General features: G+C 39.8%; 1 long non-coding RNA gene across 8 annotated transcripts in view; it reads left to right on the top strand.

Annotated features, from left to right (window-relative positions):
• LOC139595497 (uncharacterized) overlaps positions 1 to 14,771 on the top strand; it is a 56,816-nt gene that overhangs the window by 32,707 nt on the left and 9,338 nt on the right. For 5 of the 8 annotated variants that reach the window (XR_011681047.1, XR_011681041.1, XR_011681043.1 and 2 more), the window contains one exon: positions 7,041 to 7,191. This is a non-coding gene — a long non-coding RNA (uncharacterized lncRNA). The other 3 variants (XR_011681042.1, XR_011681046.1, XR_011681040.1) reach the window with 3 other exon arrangements.

Genomic DNA, 14,771 nt, shown 5'->3' with positions numbered 1-14,771 from the left:
TGTGTCTCTCTTTAAACTATAGATCCACATTCTCACTTCTAGCACCTAAGTTTGGAAGCCTTTTCCAAGGGCTCAGACCAAGGGATCAGCTGCAACGAGCAGGTAATGCTTTTGTAGTCAGGATTTTTCAGCTGTGGTTTCTCTTTTCACTTGAAAAGGTTTTGATCAAGAATGGCAGTTTAAACACAGGATCCCTCAGATCCTGTGTTTAATTCTAAGCTTTGGCTTACAGGCCCAAAGTTCTGAGAATTCCCTGCATTTTGGATTCCAACAAGGAGACCCCAGAATTTTGGTTTTTTCTGCACTGATGACAATTTTAAATCTGGCTGTGTAGTGCTGTCCTCTTGAAAGAGTGTGCAGTTACTGGAATAAATCACACTTTCTCTTCCCCTCTGCCAGCTATTAATAGTGGTAAATTTTAATTGCATATGTAAATAAAAACACTGTGTACTCATTAGTTTAAATATGTTTTTCATTAGGCAAATGAAATGCTTATTGTATATGATGCAAAGCTAAAAGGAGAATGTTAACAGCATTGAGCAGTTTGGGAAGTATAGTGACTTGAATTTTTAAAGTTCTTTCTTAGGATAAAAATAAACCATGTTTTAAGGGATTATTATGGGCAAATTTTGCAGTAGAGACATCTTGTTTCTGGAAATGGGAAAAACAAAGATAAGTGACAGAAGTATGGGTATGGTGTCAAGGCCAATGCATTAAAACTTCTACTGAAAGGGAGAGACAGCACATAAACTTGCATTACTATTTATAGCATTGGCTATTTTAGAGATGGTAACTGCAAGGAGGGCAGCATTTTTCAGTTTCTATATAGAAAAATCCTGACATGTCTCACATTTTGATATCTTGAAACATATTGGTCCCAAATTACATCACTTCTTCATAGCTAATTTTCAAACTCTTGGAACGCCACACTCCAAATACACTTTTTTCTATTTTTAGGTATATGTAATTATAGTCAAGAAGATACAATTTTTCAGTTCAGTAATCCATACTTTCAAGCTTGGAGTATATTTATCTACCTACGAGCTCATAATTTGTTTCCTTTCTATCAACAAAATGCCCAGAATTTCATAACTAATTTACTTCTAAACCTTCTTTTCTATCTCCCTCCACTGTTCTGCTCACTATGAAATGAGAGAAATCTTATCACAGAGACATTTAGTAAATTAGTATCATTTTATACAAAAGCTTGCCCTCTAAACACTTCAGTCTTAGTAAAAAGATGCTCTGAAGGTATGACTTTCTAAAGTTATGGCTCAGAACAGTTTAACAATCTCCCTTAATATCCAAGCATGTGTTTCATGATTAATATGAGACCATAAAATCTCTCTCCCTGCAAAACTCAGAGCACCAAATACACTTTCTTCCCATATGCTTGAATAAGAGAGCCAAGATAAAAACCATTTTTATTTTATAAAGATAAGCTTGAATATCCTTGTCTCATCCATGCTTCTTTAGTTCAAATTCTATCAAACTTTTATACTGGAGCACAGTAAAATATTTATATGCAAGATGTAGCAAACGAAATGCAAGGGCTGGCTAGAGGGCAGTCTCTCGGAATTAACACAGAGCACTCTAAAAAGGATTGATATGGCACTCTTCTAGATTCTTCATTGGCCAAGCCAAATTGCAGCTAGCAGTACCCACTGCCAAGAGAATAAAGGCAACAGAGATTCCACTTTGTATGAAGAGTTATTGCATTTGACATGGTTGAAAACATATTAATAGTTTTTAAGACTAAAATGGGACTATATGGTATCAAACTGGAGTTAATACCTAAGAGTGGCCAGAGGGTTTCACCTGTCAGTGCCCTGAACAAGTTTATGAATTGAGGCCGAGTTGCAGCAAAGTTTTGAGGATGATATTCAGTTTGGTGATGGCTGAAAAGCCAAGAACCAAGTAATCTCTTTTGCATCTTCTTGCAGGAAATGTTTAAAAACTCTCATAATTTAAAAAGCAGTGCTTTGTATTTGATTTTTTTCACTTGTCTGGGTCAATCTTCTAGTCATTGCATCATATTTTATTTCACCCTACCACTGGGCCATCTGAGGAGAATGGGAATAATCAAGTTGAGAGAGAAAAGATAGAGGTTTTGTCAAACAAAAGAGTTTGAGTTTTGTTTCAAGAGATTTAAGGAGGCTGTGATTTAATACATGATGATATCCCATAATATATAATAGGTGCCCTTGATGCCTTCAAAATATTTTTTTCTAGTCTGACGTATTAAAACCAGTAGGCAGTGTAATGGATAAGTAACATTCATTGGATATTCCTGCTTTCATACATGAAGAACCAAAATCCTACTTTAGTTAGGATCCATGCCCCAACAAATCCACAGACTCATTTCTAAAGAGTTTGAGCATAAGAGCTCACCAGGCCCATTCTTTACAGGCTAAGGTGAGTTACAAAGCAATCCCACCCTGAGCTTCATTATCATTACTGTTCAGAAAAGAAATCCTCATTGATTTATAATGCATTTAGTGTTTCTCCAAAGTTATAAGTATTCACAGAAAGCGGTTATCTTTTACAAATGATTTTGCTGATCTGCAGATGATTCCTTTGATTCTCATCCAGCATCTGATCCTCTGAATGATTTCTCATGAGGTCCCCCTCCCTCTCATCGCTGAATTTCTCTAGGTAGGAGATGAACTTCAGAGCTGTATTTAATATGGTACATAGATGTCTTCACACACTGACACAACTCACTCTAGCTTTTAACAGCTCCTTCAGGTTCCTCAAGAAGCTTGTGGTAGAGGTGAGAAATCTGAGGCTATGTAACACTTCAGTCTGTAGTAAGCTCTCAAATATTTAAATTGTGGATACATCTAGACCAAGTGTTTTTAATGGTAAAGTGTAATGATATGTAGATAGATGAGGAAATGTAATTTCTGTATAACTCATCCAAAACTAGCTTATCACATTTTATCCACATTCAAATGTCTTATCTGAAACTTGGCTCAGCAGGAAATGGTAACATGTCAAGGATCCAATTAACATTATCTCACTCCCCTGGTTTTTCCTTCAATTTCTCTGCCTTATGGGAGCTGCTTCAAGTTCTGTTGTTACTCACAGTGAAATTGATTGATTTTTGGCATAGTTCTGATTTGCTGATACCTCAAGTACTACTGGAACCTCTGAATTTGTATGAAATATGAACCTCCCCACAGGGGAAAATCCACTCAGGAGTGTGTCATCAGAATTCTGGATGGTTACTTCTTTGTTCTGTCTGGATTACTTTGTGCAGACTGTGAAACCTTCTAAACCCAAACGTTATTGAATGGTCCATTTTGTAGAGTGTACAACATCAAAAGGAACATGAGTTTTTAGTACAGTCAGCTTGCCAAAATCAAATTTAAAAAGAGGAAACTGGAGTGCTCTGTAACAGGGAGAGTTAGAAAGCTGTATTTGACACTAAGGAGTATGAATAGGAGGAGTGAGAGAGGTCCATGTTGAATATATTTGCACACTGAGATAATTATTCTTTATAAATAAAGCAGCAATTATCAACAGCAATACACTGAACAGCAGAATTTTACCTGAATTCTTCCAATAGCAACCATAATATCCTTGCAAGGCAACACCAGAAAAGAGTGTCTGTAAAGGGGTTCTTAGCTAAGTAATGTTAAATGTAAACACTACATGATTTTTTTAAATTAATTCCCTTTCATCAGAAACCCCAGCAAGACTCCACTTTGGATTTTCTCTTTTCCAAGATTCCCAGTTAATATAAGGATCTCATGAGTGTGCTGACCTGGAAATCTTTTTACCTTTGTTGTTCTAGAAAATTTGCCAGCCTCCATTTCCTCTTCAAGTGATTATCTGCCACACAGCTGTTACTATAAATTCCAAGTTTTGAAGGGTCAGTCACCAATATAGAGAATTGTGGGAGGTAGAACAGGAAAAGAGAGAAACATTCTGTCTCCAAACTCGTCCCTTAATGCAGTCCAAGACAACTAAAGATACAATGTGATTTAAGATCTGGTTTGTTATGTAGTTATCTTGCCACTATATTTTTTCTACCTATATCAGTTTTGAGTTACTATTTATCTATATTTAGCAACAGGTGTTGTTCAAGTCTCAGTAGACTCACTTGATTCCCTGGGAAGCATTTATTTACCATCTATGTGTAACTAAGAGAATGAAAATTAGAATACTGAATTAAATTTAAGTTGGTAGCATCCACTGTGGGGACAAGCCATGAAAAAAAAAGAAAATAATCCAGCAAGTCTATCATGGATCAGTTGTCACTCTCTTCCTTGAGATTCTTTCCTGCTTGGAACAGACAGTGGGGTTTACCATGTGAAGCAGTATGGAAAACAGCATTCCCCAGGGAGAGGAGCAGCATCTTTTTGAGATTAATATGTGTAATGTCTTGGGAACTACTGTTGATTTGGAGGAAGGCAATCCACACCTTTAGGCAGTTTGTGTCAATGGGGTGGGGCTGTGGGAGCCTCATCCCCAGTGGGTGCAGCTGTGAGAAGCAGGTGAGCAGCATTGACAGCAATGAGCCATGGAGTGCCCAGGGGCACTGACCCATCACCAAAGGGAGCAGAGGGCACACAGGTGCAGTGCATCAACAGGAGGGGATAAAAGGTTGGGCTAAAGAGCCAGAAGGGCAGATGCTTGCAGCTTTCTTTAGTGGAATGATGTTGCTCTGTATGGGCAGATGCCTGAAGCCCTCTGATGAGGTAAGGTGCTACTCTGTTTGGGCTGAAGCCTTCTGAAATTGTATGGTAGCACTCTGTGTATTGTGGCTGTCTTGACTGTGGTATGTCTAGAGACACATACCAACATAAATCACATCCTCTCAGGTGAGTCTGACAATCTATCTAGCCCTATGTATACACTGTCACTAGGGATGTGAATAGAAATCTATATATGTGAAAATATGAACAAGGAATTACTAAGGTACTTGTGCAGTGTGTCCAGGGTTATAATGTCAGCATCTCAAGATTATTTGACCCTGATCTGGGATGAGCTCAGATGTGTGCAAGCCTTGATTCAAAGCACATGGAAAATGACATGCAGATCCTTATAATGAATTTTTGAAGAAATGCTCCAGGCTGTGCCTAAATGGGAGCGACTCCTTCAAATCTAGCTCTGATTATTAACTCATGAGCACAGCATGATGATGTGCTTCAGCTGGGGATGCCTTTGGAAATGCAGGGAAGTGATGGAGCTGCTCATGTGAGTGGCACGTTATCTCCATGTCAGTGTACTGAGCTGCATGCTCTGAGCTAAAGTAATGGCTGCAGTTTGTAAAATGCCTGTTCAAATGCTGAAATTCCTGGGTGTTAAAAGCAGAATAAGTACCCTCTTAAAGTATTTACTGATTCAGCCCAGGAACTCTATTTAAACAGACCATTTCCAAGCAAATTGCTATAAAAACAAACTTCCTCTGCTTGGTTAGCAACACAATTCCTCACACTCAGACACAGCAAAGCTCTTAAGCACCTATTGATGCCTGTATCCTGTCAGCAATTTTTAATATTTGAGATGCCTTTGATTCCTCTGAGATGTGTCATTTATGTTAATAATGTTCTTAAACACTTGGTTGCTAAAGTCTGGCTCCAAAAGGTACAGACCTTAGTGGGACATCTTGTGGATTGTTTTGAGGGATGTGAAACTGCAAATACCTCAATAAGTGACAGCCAAACATTTTTATTTTGAGAGTCCTCAGCACAATACTTCCAAAGAATGCCTTCTTAGGTAAGTATTTTGGCAGATTTTTAATTCCTTATGGATTTTATGATCTTGAAGCATATCTCTGAACAGACACACTTTGAACAGGGAGGGGCATATAGCCCAAATCTAGGAAGTGTTCTACTGAATATGTGCCCAAAGTTTTCATGAATCATGAATATGCTTATTCCCACTGTAATACTTCATTTTTTAAATAGGATGCAAAATTACATTGAAGAAAAACCTTGCCCTCAAGACTTACATATATTGGCCATTCATAATTAAACTTACAGAGCAAAAATATCTTTGCAATGTAGATACCAGGCACCTGTTTGTGGTGTTATCCCATTATGCTGGATTTGAGAACTGCAGAAGTAAGGGCAGCCAAGGGGTAAGGAAAAAAGAGAAAGAAATTCCATATTCCAGTGATTCCAGCCATCACTTTTGATTTTTGACAACCAGTCATTCATTTACTGCGTCTCTCATGTCTAGTAAGTATAAGTGCTTTCCTTGGTAATATGCAAATATCCTTTCACAAATAGCAAAGGAAAATACTTGTGCATTTGTCTAAAATTCACTATTTTCATTGAAGATACAAACTAGGTTTTCACTGAGCCTCTTGCCTCATAGCACCAGGCTCCAGCTGGACTCTAACAGTTGGTTCCATTTGTAACTGAGGCCAGTTACTTTTGAAAGCACACTGTGCTTTCTGCTCACTGTAGAAAAACCCCAACACGTTTCTGCAAGAAATCAAAGGTATAGCTTTTTCTCCTCAGGTTCACAGTGTAATTCATAGTTTTAAGATGGCTCCTCTCCAGACAGAAGCAACGAATGTACAAAATTGTTTCATTTCCAGACATACACCTCAGGTTTACAATCCTTCTCTCTCCTTCTCCTCTATTTCTCTCACCACTCACATCACCCAAGAAACAAAGATGTATGCCAGGCAGACATCATAACTATCTTCACTAACATCTGTTACAGGCCAATTTCGATGCTATTGCTACTTCTTCTCTCATTCTGTATGTATGAGCTGGTATTAATATCTCCAAGGAAAGTAAATGCATGAATCAATGTGTGTGAATCAAACAGGCTGAACAAATGAAGCATATGTATAAAAAAAAGTATGTGCTATGTTTGTACATCCAGGTTCTGTGTTGAGCATCACATGTTGGGGTGGGGGGGGGGCACACTGAGGAGGCCACATGCAGCTTGTCCAGGAAAGGCAGAGCAGACAGAGGAAGAGTCAGGGAGACAGAGCCTCCATGCAGGTGGTCACAGAAACAAAGGTGTGGGCAGTCTCTGGGGCTGTGATGCTTGTCTGTTCTGCTACCACACAGGTCTCAGAGGAAAGGACTGGTAAACCCCCCCTCCCACTGAGCCACAAGAGCAGAGGGGAAGGAGGACAGAGCATCAGACAGCATCAGGAACCAGGGCCAAAAGATCTAAAGATGCAGTGGCTGCTTGCCCGTAGTAAGAAGTTCTTCCAAGGTGAGGTGTTTTCAGAAAATATGGCATGTCCATCCTGGGAAGAAAACCAGGGAGAAGGGGAAATACTATCAGAAACCATTTCTGAAAATTACTGCTGATTCGTGTGTGTTACAGGTGCCCTTCAGCAGTTCCCCTTTGATTTGCCCTTGCAGAAGGTTCCTTTTGGGAGTGATGTTTGTCCCAGTGCTGCTGAGAGGGGGCAGCCACTCACTCACCTGCTGGCTGACATGGGGTCAGTGTGTTCAGAGCCACTTGCAGCCCCACATGTCCTTGAGCACCCACTGAGGAGACAGTGCTTGTACTCTGCAGCCCTGCCAGCCCAGCTCAAGCCCTTGTCAATAAGGCAGCCTGCTGCTGGTCAGTGAGTGATGGCCACAGCCAGTGCCACAGGGACAATGACACTGTCCCTGGCCCCAGTGGCTCTCCCTCTTCCACTCATCCATTGTACCTGTAGTTCAAGTCAGATGTGTGACAGTCAGCCACCTCCAGCTGCCCTGTCCTAGCAGGTACACTCTCTTAGAACAATTTTAGCAAAACAGTAAGAGGAGATAGAAACAAGTAGCTGACTAATAAGGGAGAGAAGGGTGATTTAGCTGGAATGTGTGAGGGTGAGAGATACCTTTTTGTAGTGTTCAAATTAGCACCTTTCAAGATACAGTGCAGCTGTGGCTGAAAACTCCCCTCACTCAGCCAGGCCATGTGTCTTTCCTGTCCTATGCTGAGTGCATGGCCCAGGAACTGGATCTACTTTATGCTATGTAATGTTCTGAAGACTGGTGTCACTGCTATTTTGCTTTATGTGATAGCAATAGGCATTTTTACAGGAGAAAAATATGTACAGGAAGCCCTCCAAGGTCAATATAACAGTCTAAATAGCCAGATGCTATTTCCTTGTGAATTACAAGGCTGAGCTGCCAAACATCTCTTAGTTATGTAAATTATGAAAATTCTGAGAACTGCAGTGCAGACAAAAAGATCTACTGCTGTTGAATCATTTTCTCTGGTTCAGAAATGACCATATCTTACCCTTTTGTTCCAGATTTTATTTGCATTGCATGATTTTGTTTATTTCTGTCAGATATAGGAATGAAGCTAACATCTTTGCTTTAGGATATTGTTCTTTTATTATCAAAAAGGCGTTCAGCAGACTCACAGAGATTCTTTTCAGACATGGAGAAAATAATACAAAACCAGCATCAAGCTATTCCTTTTAAGCTATCTGCAGTTAAAGTGATTATTAAACCCCAGGACAGGTTTAAGGGTAATCCAGATGAATATTGTTTTCTTCAAAGCAGTAGTAAAGTCATCTGCTTTTTCCTTGTTGCCTTAGGACTGACATTAGTAAAGGCACAGCAAGTGAAATTGGGAATTATTTTCCTCTACTTCCTTTAAAGTTCAATTTCTGTCATTTAATGCTCATAGTTATCTGATGTAAGGAAGACTACTTCCTTTTTGAAAAATGCTGTGGATAAGTGTTGTTTTCCCACTTTCACTTGGGAAACATGGTAAAAAGATCCCATGAGATGAAAATGAACTCCTTTTCTGGAGCAAAAAATAAATAAGGGCTATGCAGAAAACAAGCAGGAGCAATTTGAAATACATGAATGAAGAACAGATATGAGAATAGCAGCGTGTGTTAATGCTACAGGCTTGAGTCTTGTTTAAGAAATAGGGGGTAAATGCTTGGTTTTTGTGGATAAAGTCAAACGATAACAGGCAAAATAATGAAAAATAGAGGGCACAACATTTCATGAAACAATTTATAGTATAAGGACTGCCCATGTCATGACCAAGTGAGTGGAAAAAGCACCGAAATTAGAATAATTAGGGTTAATAGGCCCTTTGCATTGTAATGAACAATTATTTAATTCACAGGTCAAAGTCAGTCTCTTTGGGTTCCTCTGATATTTTTTATTTAGTAGAGTCTAAGAGGATAATAGCTGAAACAAGCAGCACTGCATCTGGAGGAGGTTTGTTGTCCATATAAAATCAATCATTAAAGTTAATTCTACTTCATTCACTGCTTCCCCGGTTTGATCATCCCAGCTGCTTCCCTAGAGAAACAACATTCCTATTTTTTCCTTTTTTTTCTGTAATCTTCCTTCGTCTTACATGGCTTCTTGCAGTGGTGCTGTCAGCAAGATAATGTCTAGTCCCAATTAGAAATTCAATCAATATTCACATAATGAGGGTTCTAGCAAAACCATGTCATTTAGTTCAAAGACATGGATATATTACTGTAGCAATTCAGGATTCAAGTAATTTAGGGCACCTCAGTGAAAAAAGATAAAGCTGAAGGGCTTAGAGGTAGTTAATTGTTACTATGGCAACTTCCTAAATAAGCTTTAGATTCTAGTCATTTTTCAGTTTATTTGGAGGCAGAACAGAATCATTAAAGATGAAACTTATTTAAAGCTCAGAACAGTTATGGGTTCTCATAGTTTCCTGCTGTTCCTTATGGAGTTACTTAAACTTTGTCCACCTCAACTTTGAACTATGTAAAAGAGCAAGATACAGCCTGCATAGATTAAAAAAAAAATGACAGCATGTTATGTAAGAATTATCTAATTTAGTAACTTTGGCAATTGTATTTTTATTTTTACTTTTTTTTTTCTCCCAGTAGAACTCTTTAAAAGTATTGTGTAGGAAAGAAGTGGTCCTCAGCCAAGAATGCTCTGACCTGTCCATAAAATGAAGTTATTATGATGTGATTTTCAACAATGGGCACTGATGGTGAGGGCACATTTGTCCACCTTTCCTTCCACAAAACCCCCACATGTGGAATAGCAGGGCTGCATTTTAGCCTGGTCCTTAGCCAGTGCTGTAACAATTGTGATGATAAGGAGCCAGGAGAAAGGCTGCCATATCAAAATCTTGCCACGCTGATTGTGTCCCTTTGTGTTCTTAATGTGAATGAATATATTTGGCCTCTGTGGGGCTGCATCACTGGGCAGATCCCAAGAGCCTTCTACAGGCAGCAATGGAGACAGCAGAGACACAACAGAGCTGAGGAAACTCTCAATCCCTGGGCATTAATTAGGTGAAGATCCATATCAGCCTAAACTTTTTGCATGATTTCAGCTGCTGTAACTCACTTCCTGAACCACTCCATAGTGTGTGATAAACCCCCCCAGGCCATGAAATAAAATCGTGTCTCAGTAGGAGACACCCCCTGGCTTCTCACAGAAGTAAATTCATACCTCAGACCTGTTTTCACTCTTCTGTAGGCTGGAAATCTCTGAAGTCACTGAGTCATAACTGCAAAGCTGTCAGGGAATGATGCCTTAGGTGTGAAGATGCATAGAAGACACCCCTAGAGGTGAAGGTATAAGCAGTGTAGACTAAAGTGATGTGTTCATCTCAAACAGAAAAGCAGGACAGGTTACCTGGCTGTGAGCTCAGTTCTCCAAGGGTGAGCAGCAGCTGCTTGCAGGCATCTTTAAACCAACCTCAAGGAGATGAACTGAGCAGGATGGGGAAACTGAGGTGTGCAGGTGTTGCTCAAAAGAAGGTAAAGGAGGGCTAGAAGAGTGACAGGCTGTTTTATATGTGGCTTATATGTTAAGATGACATTGTCATAAGATAATTCCCTTTCCCACCACCTGCAAGCCTGTCTTTCTGTCACAAGTAATAGTCCTGCATATGGAGAGTCTCCCAGCCCAGGAAACACCTGGCTGTGTTTGACAGGCTCACAGTGACTCTAGACTTTCTCCATAATCACTGGGGGGGAAACAGGCTTTGCCAGGCCATGGCCCATTCCATCCAAGGGATTAAAGTACAAAAGAAATCAGGGGAAATTAGCCTGTTTCTCTCCATTTATCTTGAATTATGAAACAGAAAGGTTGAAAAAATGTCTCTTAATTCATTTTCCAAATTAATGTGTTCTGTTCATCTAAAAAGAGAAAAAAGCCTTTGTTTTGAAATATAAATTGAACATCAAAGTTTCATGATATAAACCAGTCATAATGTATATAAGCTCAAATTCAGACTGGTTCCATGTTACTTCATCAGGCTTAATTCTGTTGGTCTTGCTCCCTTCTTTTGTCCTCAGATGACTCCTCCAGACTGTTTTCTAATTTAGAACAATAGGAACACTCTTTCAAATTTCACATAATTAAAAAGAAATGTGCACCCAGCTGCAAGAGAAACTGTTTTTCTCTCCCATCTGAAAAGGCTGTACCATGGGCAGGAATTCTGCACTGCCTATTACTTGCTCTACTCCTTTTCTATGGAAATCTGGTCTCCAGAGTTATAATTCAGGGAACTATAGTCAGAAGGAACTTGGCTTAATTTATATGAAGAGAAAAAAATACCTGCTGAGGAAAAAAACAAAGGAGAATATGAGCTGATCCCAAACAGCCTGAGCATTATTTATTGTATTTTCTTTTCTTTGCTGTTATACGACCACAGCACCCGGCTTTTGCTGTGTTGCAAGGGATGTATTTTCAAGGTTAGCACAGAAGTAATCAACCACTCAATGGTGGCATGAATATTCATATCAAGACACATTATGAGAAAGTAGATAGAGGTAAATATGCAATTTAAATATAGACTATAGCAGGAAATGGGACATGAAACAGTAATTAAATAGTGAAAATTACATGTTATTTACATAGGTAAATACACTGCAGGGGTTATGCATGTGAACTTTTCTATTAGCATTTGTTTGTTTGTGATTTAACCCTGATTTAAAAAGGGAGGCTTTTAAAGCATGAAAATGGGAAGACAGGAACACTTACTTTGAACCAGAAAGTCTGCATTGCTTGAAGGATTACCAGTTTGGGCTGTCAGCCAGGTTTCACAGCTAACGTGGATCAGAATAGGTCTGTGCTGCAGAAGGCAGTGGTGGCAGCTCTCGAAAGCACAGGCTTTCTCCACAGCCCTGCTCATGCAGCTTCTTCCTGTTTGGGCTACTGGAAGCCTTAAGGTGATGGGAACAAATGCCTGAGTTCCTACAGCCCAGGTTAAATGGAAATCCTACAGTGCTACTGAATTTCTGTGAGGAAGAACATCTAGAAGGGGACAAAACCATTTGATTTCCTTCTTCAGGGAACACCTAGTTTTAGACTGTTTCCTGCTTTTCCTTTCAGAAATGGAAATATGGCTCTGGTCTGTTCGGATCAGCACAAGCACACTCTGAGCCTCCACAACCATCATACCAAAGGCAGTAATATTAATTTTTACTTCTACTCTGAACTACCCCACCTTGCTGGATTCCTTACCTATGTCTGTTCTTTTTTCCTGCTCCCTTAGCCAAGAGGAAGGTGTGAGAAAAGGCTTCACTAATGTATCTCCTGTCTTCTCTTCAGCTGCCATGAGCACAGAGTTTGTTGGTAGTCTGGGATTCCCAGAGAAAATGGCCAATAGGGAATTAATGAGAGAAAGAGGGATGGAAATAGATTTCCCTCTTGCAAAGGCTCATTTCTTCCTTAGCCTTTCACCTCTGAGCTGCTTTTGCTTGGGTATCTTGAGTCTGCAAGCAAGAAAAACAACTTCAGAGTCCACAACATTTATTATTGGTGAATACATGCAGTGGGTAGCTGGGACTACTGTGCTACACGACCACACAAATATTCTTTTGATTCTGGGTGAGTCTCTGCTGAACAGGCAGTCATAAGTCAAGTGAGGGAAGGGTCTGCCTCTGCTCCTTGGTGTAGGCTGATCTTTGATGTTGTAGATTTGCTGTCTTCCTATTCTTAGCTTTTCTTTCCCTAAGATTTTACAGCTTTACATGTTTTCAGTGTTTTCCTCTTGAATCCCTGAGCTTTAGGTAACCCCATCTCAGCAAATAGTGTTGAGCCTATTGTTTTGCTTTTCTTAGCCTGTGTGGCTTTGGCTCATAGATTTTCTCACATCTTAATAGCACTTTTCTCTAAAACTCTGCCACGGTGGCAATTGTGGTGTAAAACCAGGCTGGGGTGCATAGACAGCCCAAGTCCTCAGCCACAGGCACAAAGGGTTTGTATCTTCAATGCAATTCACATCAGCTGCCCCAATGGCATAAGGAACTGCAGAATAAAGCTCAAAGGAAAATTGGTAAGACAAGTACATGGTGCTGCAGTGCAGTAACATTTTCAGGAAATTCCTTTTGTAGGCTACTGAGCAGGCACTTAGCAAATGCCCAGAATCTGGCCAGAGAGGGCACTGCCCTCCTGCAGCTCCTGTGCTTCTTAATATCAAGAAATGCAGATGTTTGACAGGGACTGAGTGGTTTCCTAATGGGCAAGTGTCTCAAAATTGGTGTTGTGGGCAAATTCCAAGCTGGTCAGTGCTATTCTATTCTTAAAGTTCACCTAAAATATGGGTTGCTGTATTTTTAAAATCTAATTAAGACTTCAATTTAGAAATCATGATAATGCAACCTTTGTTCTTGGTTATCTTTCATTTCCAGTTTTCTTTTCATCAGCAGACAAGTGCTTGTGGATATGAGGACAAACCCTGAAAACTCTTGCTATCTTTTATGCATGCTTCAGTGCACAAGTGCTCTGCATGAAAGTGTGTCCTCTTTAGAGTGCTGTGTATATTTGATTTGCCACTTCCCCTTGTGGAGGTGGCAGCACATTGGGCCTTATTCTTTATAGGAAGTTTATTACTTTTGTGAAGTGTCTCGAGACTTTGCAGATTGAAGAGTGTGTTGAGATAAAGATTGTTTATTATTCATCACTCCAAATACATTTGTTCCTGCATTCTGAAGCTGGGAACAGTGTGTGATAAGAGACAGCTGCATAGCTAGGACTCTTCCTGAAAGCATGCAAATTATTTTTCAGATCTGAAGAGAGGTGATGGGCCCAAGGAAACACTTTTTTTTTTCCCCAGCTGTATCAGATGGGTCAATGAAAGCTATTACTTTTCCCATAAAACATAGAACAAGGAGATTCCCAATCTGCTGATAAAATCATATTGTAGCTAACAGAACAGGTCCACAAAAAGGATGTAAAAATGTCATAAAAATCACTTAGGCTCAGATTTGAAGCTTTTGTACGAAGAAGGCGTCCTGCAAAGTGAGGTATCCCTTATCCCTGTGTGCCCAGCTTCTCCAAGTAAAATTGCTTAAGGCAGCAAGAGGAAATTCAGCTCAAGAAGTAAAAGCAAAGCCAGCCTTCCTGCAGGAACTAAACACTTTGTGAAAGCACACGGAGCACAGTGAAGAGTGGATGGCCGTGACTGAAATGACTGTGACAAGACAATCTCTCTGTATGTCAGATGGATAAAATAACAACTGACTCCACTGTGGAAATTCAATTGAAACTCACTCATATCAGGCCTGTGGGCTTTCTCAGAGAATGGAAATTAAGATTGTAGTAACCCTTCTCCACCTGTTCAAATGTGTCTCAGTTCTCCATTTTTCCTCAATAAGGAGACAGGGAGGATTAAACATCTCCTCTTGCTTTTGGATCCAGTTTGAAATTGTTGAGTATTTCACAGGAAGCAATTTTAGGAGGATAATGCTCTAACTTGGGCTGAAATCACCTGAGCACCTGTGATATTTCAGACTGAAAGAAGGACAGAGTTCCACAGAGCAAGCCACTTTTCCTGTAGTCACTGCAGTCACTTCTAGAGACTTTGACACAAAAATATTT

The sequence above is a fragment of the Agelaius tricolor genome, unplaced genomic scaffold (assembly GCF_023055355.1).
Source record: "Agelaius tricolor isolate 1412-34295 unplaced genomic scaffold, bAgeTri1.0.p SCAF_13, whole genome shotgun sequence".
NCBI lineage: Eukaryota > Metazoa > Chordata > Aves > Passeriformes > Icteridae > Agelaius > Agelaius tricolor.
This window is presented reverse-complemented; position numbering and strand designations above follow the sequence as displayed.